Genomic DNA, 9,857 nt, shown 5'->3' with positions numbered 1-9,857 from the left:
GTGAACAGACATATTTGAGTTCTATTTATACAAAATCGAATTATCAAATTACGATTACTAAAACGAAATACTTTGAAATTTTCCTGCTATTTGTACATTCATATTGTTCCTATTTTTATACTTTGGTGATAACTAGACATGTCCACGACACCGGGTGCCTGTCCGGCTCGTCCAGGCCCGTGTCCTTTGGACCGGACTTGGACCATGAAAATTGATCATAGGTCCAACCCAGTTCAGGCCCGCTAAGTTCGCCTATTTTTAAAATGGGTTTGGGAATGATAAAAATAGCACGGACTATACCAGCCCGACCCGCATGTTAATATTAATTATTATTTTATATATTTAAATATTAAATATTTATTTTTAAGTATATAATTTATTTTTTATAATTAAATATTTATTTTCAAGTATAAAATTTATTTTTTATAATTAAAAATTATGTATATATTTTTAGGTAGGTTTATATGGTTGGGCTTGAGATTTGACTTTAAGCTCGAGCCCACCCGGGCTGAGCCTGCCTAAATTAATAGTGGCATGAGCCTGACTTGGATTGAGCATTTTTACATGAAAGCTCGGTAGGCCCAACTCGAGTCCGGCCCAGCCTAGCCATGAATAGGTCTAGTGATAACGAATTTACACACCATAAGAGTTTGCTTACGTAGTTTGTTATATCACATCGTCAATAGCAATGAAATCTATCTTAAAGATTGCTAATACATGCGTCAGATTTCTCACATCATGTTCTTCAGACTTTTATATACTCTCACTTAATTTTTTTGTTTATCGAGTTTTATTATTTTTACATATTCTATATTTGTTTTATTTATTTTTTTGGATTAATTACTTATACCAATAAATACATTGACATAACAAAAAAAAAAATCCATATACAAACATATAAACACAACAAATAACAAAAAAAACTACTACAAATTTAAATTTAAGGTAAATGAAACAATTCTTAAAAAAATACGTTTTGGTAGTTTCCCTAATGGTTAAGTAGTAAAGCCATCAGAGAGCGAGCCCAAAAGAAAACATTCATATATAAAGAGGCTTTCAGAAGCCCAATGTTCGGAGACGAAAATCCATATCCCACATCGCCAGTTTGTGCTCTTCTACAAGTCTTTAAGAAGCGGAAGATAACAAGTATGATTCGTCCCTTCGGGGACATCCGATAAAATTGGAACGATACAGAGAAGATTAGCATGGCCCCTGCGCAAGGATGACACGCATAAATCGAGAAATGGTCCAAATTTTTTTATATTCGTTTTCCCTAAACCCTAACTTTTGTTTCTCTGCTTCAGTTTAGCTCTATGTCAACAACTGTCAATGGATTCTTCATCAAAAGGTCAGTTGCTATTTGCAAATTCCTGCGAAATTCTTTTTAAATTGGCGTTTCGTCGTTCTTGCATTCCTTCGATTTTAAGGGTTGTTCGATTATGTTTATTTTTGGATCAATTCCACGAATAAGAAATTATTGCCATTGTAGTAGCTTAATCTTCACTTGTTAGTATTCTGGAACTGGTGAAACTTGTAGCTAAAATATATATTTGTGGGATTCTGAAACCATGGACCTAATTTAAGAACTGCTTGATTACTTATTTTACTAAAGCCTACATCTGTCTTTATAACTGTGTCATCATCTTTATCAACTAATTGTGTGTGTGTGAAAAATTATGATCTTCTCAACTGTTCACATTCTATATGCTGATATAGGGCAACTTTAGGGGGAATAGCCTCCTTGTAGCTGAATAAGACAGCAGTGGGCTGATAGATCAGAATGTGATCCTTTTTCGACATCCTTTATGACGGATATTATATCCACCTTTTGTGCCTTTGATTAATGTTATTCAAATTGATTTCTCAATTGCACACACAAACATAAAATTTTATCAGAAACCAATGATAGTGTAATTTTTTTAAACTGAAATGATCAATTGATACCTTACGAATTTTAGGACCTTTGAATTTTTGTCAAAAGAACCTCAACAACCTGTTCTGCAATGAAAATGCTGTGATAGTCCTGTGATTAATGATAGCTTCGCATTCTAGTTGGCTTCCTTCACTTTGTGCTTTTTTAACTTCTGCTGACATACTTTTTCATTAGCAATTTTTTTTATTAAAGTCTGCCAACAATTAATGACTGCATTGCAATCAGAACAATGGTTACTCTCCAGGATAACAGCACAGTCAGCACAAAGGCAATAGAAGTACCAAAGAAAACCTGAACCAGCAATGACATACGATCTGCAATAAGGGATCGTACCAATTGAGTGTCTGTAGCTAAGGGTTCACAAATGGCTCCACTAGTATTGTCCTCTTCATCGAACCAACCTACCCGAAATGTGAGTGCTTTGTCAAGCATTTGTTCTCGTACTCATCTTGTCAAATGCTCACCCATGATTGCAAAATTGTAATGCTGGACGAGATTAGTAAAGAAACGCCTAATATCCAGGCCTAAAACTTTGAGTAAGTAGACAACCCATTGTGCAACAATCAACCTAAAACTTTGAGTAAGTAGACAACCCATCGTGATTGTTGCGATTCCACCATTTTTCTATATGCCCCGCCTTCTTCACTAGTCATTTGGATCAGTTTGCAGGAAGCTGATTCAAGAATAACGGACTCTGAAACGGACACCAGGAAACATTATTTCTAAAAAATATAGCTAGGAAACGGTAATGGAAACGGACACCAAACGGAAACAGGAATGAAGCGTGGAAACGCTAATTGAGAAGAGTTTCCGTGCAACATAGGCTCCCGTCATAGAACACTGGCCAGCAACAATAATTGTTGGCCTTCCCTGCGAAGCTCTATCTAATGCTTCTTGCATCATTTTTTCGGACCATGCTTTATTGCACTCGTAGCCTCCTCAAGTAAAAGTATCTTTGGATCTCTGACTAATGCCCTTGCTATTGCAATCCTTTGCTTCTGTCCTCCAGATAACTGAACTCCAAGTTGCCCTACCTATAGAACTTTATGAAACATTTCCAAGTTGAAATCCTACTTCGATAGAACTTTGAGAGAGTACACTATGCTATGTTGTGTTTCAGAACTCTGTCTATTTAAGGAATAAGGATTATCATGTAATATGTAGTATATTATATACAAAATTATTACCATTAGTTTCATTAGTAATGTGTCATATCGTTTATGCGAGTCTCATAACTCATGCTAACTTTATGTGAATAAAATGGAGTATGTGTCAGTATCACGAAATATTACAGCAACAATAGATTTGATACAAATCAAATTAGAAAGTTAAGGGTGAAGTCATGAGCATTTGCAGCCTCTGCTGCTCTAACAATGAGATCCATGGATGCTCCTTCCTCTCCAAATAGGATGTTCTCCTTTATTGATTAACTATTCCTATTTGTGTGTTGGGCTGTGATGAGTAGCTGAATTCGACGTCTTTAAATTCAATTTCTCATCTCAAATATGACAGGAATTCCCCCTTTTCAGCTTCAAAGTGTCTATTTGGAATCCGATCATCTTTTGTATCTGAGCAGCAGCTATTGTTGCTTTTGATATAAAAGAAGTATTAGGAAGCACATGCATGATATACTTGATGATTAACAAATTCGGATGTAAGGTATTACAAATTCAGAGGAATATTGTAGAATGTTTAAGAATTCACACTCCGCCTAAGATGCGACTGTTTCCTGCAACAATCCTTTTGTTAGCTTCCGTATTTTTTAACTTTCACTCGTTACTAATAGTGATAGCGAAATGAATATGACCTCGTTTCAGATGAAATAACCCGCAACATTTGGAGGAATCAGTCGAAGGATGTTGCTTTCAACAATTCCAACCAATTGTATTTCAGGTTATCTGCTCAGTGGTTTTTATTTTCTGGTTTAATAATTTATGTGCAGATATGTCATGGTTTTTTTTGACTGATTCCTCTACTGGTTGATACTATAGTTTGAATATCATATCATATTGATTTTCTCACCCCGAATTTTTCCCACTTTCAGATTCCATTTTTTGTTCCTTGTAATTGGATACTCTTTTTCAGTACTGTTTCTATTCTTCTTGATGAATCAAACAATAAGATGTCGACAAATAGTATATTTTGCTTTCTTTTGTCAATAAGCACTTACGTTTATGTGTGGTCTAAGATTTGCCTGATTGAATATTAATTCAATCTGTTGTTTTCATCATAACTTTCTATCATCTGATCTTTCTTCTGCTTCTTCAGGAGTAGTGATAATATAGAGAAACAGTGTTATTGGTGGAGTTAAGATAGAGTTGGCAATTTCATTTTATTGGAAGGTCCTGTTATTGTAGGCTTAGAAGGTTGAAAAATGATAAGAAAGTCAGAGAAATGGAATGTGAAAGTTCAAGGGGAAAAAGAAACATGGAATCAGTAAAGGTCCAAGCTTTTCTTGGCTGCTTTTGAAGGGGACAAAAGAGGCATAATGTGGGTTTGAAAGATTGGATCTTTTGACTTCATTCTGCTAAATTGATTACTACCTATAGTAGGCATATTGGACTTGTCTGGAAAGACATGGATAAGCTTCATTTCTGGGTCGCTTTCCCTCTATTGACATGTAATGGTTTGTTCTTTCTTCATTTTTAACTTTGTAATTGCTTTCATTACCTAACCATTTTGCAATTATTTGATATATACCATTAATATTTCTCCTGCTGTTTACCTTTTTATATATTTACAACCAGGGGCGGAGGCCGGCCCCTCCGGCCGCTGGAATGTTCTGGCCCCCTGTCTCCTCACAGAATCGGTTCCTGCTGGAGGAATGTTCTGGCCCCCCTGTTGACCTCTTTAGGAATGTTCCTTTCAATGATTTTATATTGTGTTTGTGTGATGAGAAACTAAGCGAAATTAGGAGAAACGAGGTGAAAGTGGGTGAAAGCGAGGAGAAGGTTTTGATTAGCTTAATTTTAAAAAGTTTTACATGAGCATAATCGTTTCATCATATGAAAGAGAGTGACTAATTGAGTGAGACATTGTAAAAATTGGTTCTAGATCACTATGATAACATATATATATACATATTGGTTCAATTTAGACAAAAAAAAAAAAAAAAAAAGTGATGAGTTGGATTTAGCAATTTTTTTGATGAAATATTTCTGTTCACCCATATACTCTTGAGTATATGGTGACTTCTTCTTATATAATGATGTTTTCAAAGAATTGCATGGGCAACCCCCGAAAAATGAACCTAAACCATAGTTGAACTAATATGAGCTGCAGACAGACGGAAATCAAGCGACCAAGTCCTCACTGTCAAATAATGCCTAAAACTATCCACGTGCCCTCTGCATAGCTTCCATAATTCTAGCGCTCTCGTTCTTAAAGCAATATATCCGATGTTTCATCCCAACAATTTCACAATAAAAGTGCAACGCTGAGCCAATTGATCTTTGAGGTGGACTGTTAGAGAAAGTCGTTGTTGCAAACTTTTATTGTCTACAAAATTGACAGCAATAAGGCCTTCATGCTCTATGTCAATTTGAGGTCTCTCTTCCTCCATCTCCTTTTCTTTAGTAACATTGTTTCTGTATGTTTTCAAAGAATTACCATTTAACGGTGGAAATGCACAACCCCTATCTGGTGGTTCCGGAGAGAAACCAAGCGGCACGGTGGGAAGGGGAGAGCGGAATCGTCATTACTAGCATAAATCCGACTATATTAATTGTAAAACAAAAATAAAACATGATGTTTAATGTAAATTCCTCAAAAGGAATCTATAAATATATACATAAACACACATAAACCACTCAAGTAAGAAGCCCAAAACAATAATACATTCAGATTTCCTAACTTAAGATATAAAACAAAGAGGCTTTGAGAAGCCCAATGTTTCGAGACCAATATCGAAATCCCACATTGCCAGTTTGTGCTCCTCTACAAGTCTTTATTAAGCCGAAGATAACAGGTATCTCTCGTCCCTTCGGGGACATCCGATAAAATTGGAACGATACAGAGAAGATTAGCATGGCCCCTGCGCAAGGATGACACGCATAAATCGAGAAATGGTCCAAATTTTTTTTCGGTTCGTTTCTGCCAAACCCTAATTTGTTTCTCTGCTTCAATTTAGCTCTACGTCAACAACTGCCAATGGATTCTTCATGAAAAGGTCAGTTGCTATTTGCAAATCCCTACAAAATTCTTTTTAAATTGGCGTTCCGCTCGTTCTTGGATTCTTTTGATTTTAAGGGTTGTTCGATTATGTCTATTATTGCCGTTGTAGTAGCTTAATCTTCAGTTTTTAGTATTCTGGAACTGGTGAATCTTGTACCTAAATGTATATTGATATGGAAATATATATTTGTGCCATTCTGAAACCATGGACTTAATTTAAGAACTGATTGATTACTTATATTACTAAAGCCTACATCTGTCTTTATAACTGTGTCATCATCTTTATAACCGTGTCATCATTTTTATGATCTTCTCAAGTGGTCACATTGTATATGCTCATATACGGAAGCTTCAGTTTAGGGGGAATAGCCTCCTTGTAGCTTAATAAGAGAGAAGTAGGCTGATAGATCAGAATGTGATCCTTTTTTGACAACCTTTTCATTCTTTGTAACTGATATTGTATCTGCCTGTTGTTTGTTTTGATAGCCTTTGGCTTACTCGTATTGAAATCGATTTCTGAAGTGCACACTCAAACAGAAAATATTAGGAGAAACCAATGATAGTGTGACTTTTTTTTTAAGTGAAATGATCAATTGATACCTTAGGAAGGGCATTGGCTAGAAGAGCAGCTTCTCTTATTATTTCAGCTTCTCTTCATCCTCTTTGCACAATGTTATGGCTTGTTCATGCAAAAAGAGTAGGTTCTTGACTAAGTAATGCTACATGTGATCTCAACCTTTTCAAGTTTTAGCTTTTGATTTCGTATCTGTCTATTAGAACCTATCCACTTTGAGGATTGCAAAATCCTTCAATCAGGGGCAATTATGGTTGATGTTCCTAAACCACTTTGTCCGACCAATGCCATTGGCTTTCTTGCTTCAGTTTTTAAACCTAATTCCTTGAAGATCATTTGGAGAAGATGTTCTTTAGTTCTATGTTGTCTTTAATTTAGCTTTGATCATTAGGATCAATTTAGCTAAAATTGATCTGATAGAATCACTGCCTTTATCAGAACTCATGCTTGCTGCATCTGCAATGCTTTTACATGTGCTTATCAAGTGTAAAGATACCTAAAAAAGGCACTTTGAACTTCTCTCTCCATGAGCCATTAGTCTTCTGTAATATCAAAATGTTAAAAGCAACAGAGGCTATGTCCGTAAACTGAGAGCTTAACATACCAAAACTAGAATGATTGCTTTATAGTTTCTGCTTAGGACCTTTGTACTTTTGTCAAAAGAACCTCAACAACCTGTTCTGCAGTGAAACTGCTGTGATAGTCCTGTGGTGAATGATAGCTTCACATGTTAGTTCGCTTCCTTCACTTTGTGCTTTTTGAAATTTATTTAGACTTATTGTGACATACTAATGGAAAACAAAGGGCTAAAAGCATAGACTGGACTAATCTGATAACTTGATCTGAGGCTAACATTTTGCGGAAATTGAATCATTTGTTGTTCGATTGAGTAGTAGGGAGAGTAGAAGACTTCTTCTTGTGCAGCTGATCATTGTAATTGCACCATTTTGCTATATGCTCCGCCTTCTTCATTAGCCCTTGGGATCAGCTCATTGTGGGAACCTGATTCAATCACTTTTCTTGATTCAAGAACAACTGTTACATCTGCTCCCAGAATAGTAGACAGACGATGAGCAACAATAATTGTTGTTCATCCTTGTGAACTCTATCTGATGCTTGTTGCACTATTCTTTCAGACTCCGCGTCTAATGCACTCGTAGTTTCATCAAGTAAGAGTATCTTCGGATCTCTGATTAATGCCCTTGGGCCTTGCTATGGCAATCCTTTGCTTCTCTTTCCGTAACAAGAAGACTGTCAGTTCAAGACAGAAATCCCCAAGCTATGAAGGTAATCCTCATACCGATTTTGGAAATGGATATAATTAAGAAACTGGTTTGACAAATTATATTACTACAGTGCAGTCTACATATATCATAGCTATAGTATTCATCATCTAGAGCTTAATAAGAATCAACTTTACAAATTTAAAGGGTAGTAGGAACCATGTCTGCCAATGGCTAGTAGAATATTCTTTATTGATGTTCCAAAGAGAATAGATTCCTGTTAACTAACTATAGGTACCAACGAAAATTGATGTAAAGTGCATGTCCAAATCTATCTAGAGTTTGATTCTCTCCAGGCATACGAATAAACAGTACGGATTGATGAGATTTCCTGTTCTACAAACGAATAAGATGAAATAAGCTGTCAACATTTGGGAGGAATTAGTTGAAGGATTCCAACCATTTGTATCTCAGGTTTATCTATTCAGATGTTCTAATTTTGTGGATTAATAATTCATGTGCATATATGTTGACATAGTAAAATTATTATCATATTCTCGTAATTGCTCTCGAAAGTGGAATCTATATTTCAATTGATGAACTCATTAAATTATTAACAAAGGTCCTGCAATTTCATTACAATATTCTCTGTTTTGTTTTTGAAAATTACATTTTAGGATTATGATTTGATTTCATTGTTTGGATCATATTGGACTTGTCTGGCAATCCATGGATAAGCTTCATTTCTGGGTTAATCTGCAAATTTAATTAGTTCTGCGCCAATGGACTCTGCATTTTGTATTTTCTATTTCCCTGATTCGATTCGTTTCGTGGGTTCTTATAAACTGATTTTGGAAACTGGTTTCATAATTTATATTATTGCAGTCTGCAGTGTGTGCCATACGCAAACTCAACCTCAGGCAAGGCTACAAGGAGTCTTCGCTATGGAGTGGTGAATGGAACATATCAATGCCGGTTGACCATGGAGGCCGAGTTGGTATAAGGAACACTACAGGGGACCTTCTGTCATGGAACATATCAACACCGGTTCTAGATCACTATAATAACATATATATATACTGAAAAAAAAAACAAATTTGACGAGTTCGATTTAGACAAAAATAAAATGTGATGAGTTCGTTTTAGCAAATTTTTTGCTGAAGTATTTCTGTTCACCCATATACTCAGAGTATATGGTGTCTTCTTCATATATAATGATGTTTTCAAAGAATTGCATGGGCAGCCCCGAAAAATGAACCTAGATCATAGTCGAACTAATATGAGCTGCAGACGGACGGAAATCAAGCGACAAAGTCCTCACTGTCAAATAATGCCTAAGAACTATCCACGGGCCCTCCTGTATAGCTTCTATAATTCTAGCGCTCTCGTTCTCAAAGCAATATATCCGATGTTTCGTTCCAACAATTTAACGGTGGGAATGTCACGTACTAGAAGAGTTCAGGGACTAAATAAGTAATTAGCCTTGTTAGTTAAGTTAGTTGCTTATTTTTATGTGTTTTTTTCTGTATTGCTGGCACTGAGTAGCCATTTTAATTCCCTAAACTCTGTCTTAGAGAATAAACTCTCTAGATTGTTAGCTATTTTGTTTGGTAGTGAGTTTGTTACTACAGCTGTGTCCGCTGCTAACAAACTACAGTATTTGTTTTTACTTACGTATTTAGAGGCTGAGTGCGATATTGTTTTCCTATGCAGAAGTTTAATGAAATTTATTCATTTTCTCTGTTTTCTCTCTTCTACTCTCTCTAATTTTCTTACTCAGAACCCTGACAGAGAATATACCATCCCTATCTGGTGGTTCCCGAGAGAACCCAAGTGGCGTAGTGGGAAGTGAGATGGAGAGCAGAATCGTCATTAGCTCAACTTGTTATTAGTTGATGTAGCATAAATCCGACTATATTAATTGTAAAACAAAAATAAAACATGATGTTAATGT

The 9,857-nt window shown here is 35.8% G+C and overlaps 2 long non-coding RNA genes and 2 other non-coding genes across 6 annotated transcripts; all 4 read left to right on the top strand.

The window, feature by feature from the left end:
- The first annotated feature begins 1,124 nt into the window (after positions 1-1,124).
- Positions 1,125-4,648, top strand: LOC136231208 (uncharacterized). Of its 2 annotated transcripts, XR_010689728.1 has the most exons (3): positions 1,125-1,348; positions 3,751-3,826; positions 4,202-4,648. It is a non-coding gene; the product is annotated as an uncharacterized lncRNA (long non-coding RNA). The 2 variants fall into 2 exon arrangements; XR_010689727.1 differs by lacking the exon at positions 3,751-3,826.
- LOC136231404 (U6 spliceosomal RNA) lies at positions 1,156-1,258 on the top strand. The gene has a single exon (XR_010689796.1). It is a non-coding gene; the product is annotated as a U6 spliceosomal RNA (small nuclear RNA).
- A 1,222-nt stretch (positions 4,649-5,870) lies between the features above and the next one.
- On the top strand, positions 5,871-9,646 carry LOC136229250 (uncharacterized). 2 transcript variants are annotated; one of them, XR_010689023.1, is made up of 3 exons: positions 5,881-6,101; positions 7,817-7,967; positions 8,789-9,646. It is a non-coding gene; the product is annotated as an uncharacterized lncRNA (long non-coding RNA). The 2 variants fall into 2 exon arrangements; XR_010689022.1 differs by lacking the exon at positions 7,817-7,967 and having other exon boundaries at positions 5,871-6,101.
- Positions 5,910-6,012, top strand: LOC136231403 (U6 spliceosomal RNA). Its single transcript, XR_010689795.1, has one exon. It is a non-coding gene; the product is annotated as a U6 spliceosomal RNA (small nuclear RNA).
- Positions 9,647-9,857: the final 211 nt, after the last annotated feature.

The sequence above is a fragment of the Euphorbia lathyris genome, chromosome 5 (assembly GCF_963576675.1).
Source record: "Euphorbia lathyris chromosome 5, ddEupLath1.1, whole genome shotgun sequence".
Classification (NCBI taxonomy): domain Eukaryota; kingdom Viridiplantae; phylum Streptophyta; class Magnoliopsida; order Malpighiales; family Euphorbiaceae; genus Euphorbia; species Euphorbia lathyris.
The sequence above is the reverse complement of the archived record's forward strand: the minus strand, read 5'-3'. Positions and strand labels throughout refer to the sequence as shown.